The sequence below is a fragment of the Dipodomys merriami genome, unplaced genomic scaffold (genome assembly GCF_024711535.1).
Source record: "Dipodomys merriami isolate MVZ:Mamm:240054 unplaced genomic scaffold, mDipMer1.0.p SCAF_141, whole genome shotgun sequence".
NCBI classification, from domain to species: domain Eukaryota; kingdom Metazoa; phylum Chordata; class Mammalia; order Rodentia; family Heteromyidae; genus Dipodomys; species Dipodomys merriami.
The window spans coordinates 869,853-870,826 of record NW_027202727.1 but is presented as its reverse complement, the minus strand read 5'-3'; the positions used below and the strand labels follow the sequence as shown (position 1 = coordinate 870,826).

Sequence of the window (974 nt, the reverse complement as noted above, 5' to 3'; positions counted from 1 at the left end):
ATTGATTTCTTTGTTGCTTTGTATGTACCTCCCCATGGTATAACTCCTGTTTTCACTGCATTTGATTCTGGTACCCTGCATCTTGTATATACATTTTTCTAATTTGGAGAGGGTTAGGGAAAACACAAAATGCTTAAATAGGGATACAGGTTGACCCATTGTAAAAATGCAATGTACAAGGCCCTACGTTAAAAACAAACATTAGAACTTCGGAGGTGGGGAGAATACTCGTGGAGGTGGGAGAGAAGGAATGGTAGGGGAAAAACAAAGGAGGAGGTAACAATGCTTGATAGGAAATATACTTGATAGGAAATTACCTTACTCATTTAATTGTAACCCCTCTGAACAGTATTTTTTATAATAAAAGACATACAAAAATTAATTCAATGTATGATTATGGACTGGGCCTTCCACTTACTTTCACACTTCAAACTGGGATCTCTATCTGTCTTTATTTATTTATTTTTTTAAAATCAGGAATGCTACACAAATATGCGAGTCATCATTGCACAAGGGCCATGCTAATCTATGTATCGTTCCATTTTTTATATATGCTGCCAAAGTGAGCAATCTTTAATTTTTTGTTAATCTTTTTTTCAAGGATAAATCTAATAACACTGTCCCCTAATTTTGTATAAAATTAGTTTTGGACATATATTTAATATGTAATATATTTGTGAGATATATACGTATATACATACTATTTGTCTGCAGGAGTTGGGCACACTGAAACAATTGAAGGCACTGATTTAATTTCACGGCTGTCATTCTATTTTAAGACTTTTAAAAATCAAAACATAGATGACCATAATTTCATCGAATGTCCTGTCCAATATTGATTTGTGTGTATCAGGCAGGCTGTACCTCATGTCCCACAAGAGTGCAAGAATAATAGGGTTTAGCTCATTACATAGTGGCTCATCAAGACATAGGAAATATCCCTCAGTTTGGTTGAGATGATCTCCATTGTTTGT

At 34.3% G+C, this 974-nt stretch overlaps 1 pseudogene; it reads right to left on the bottom strand.

Moving 5' to 3' along the window:
• Positions 1-468: 468 nt before the first annotated feature.
• Positions 469-568, bottom strand: LOC138826304 (U6 spliceosomal RNA; annotated as a pseudogene).
• Between the last annotated feature and the right edge of the window lie 406 nt (positions 569-974).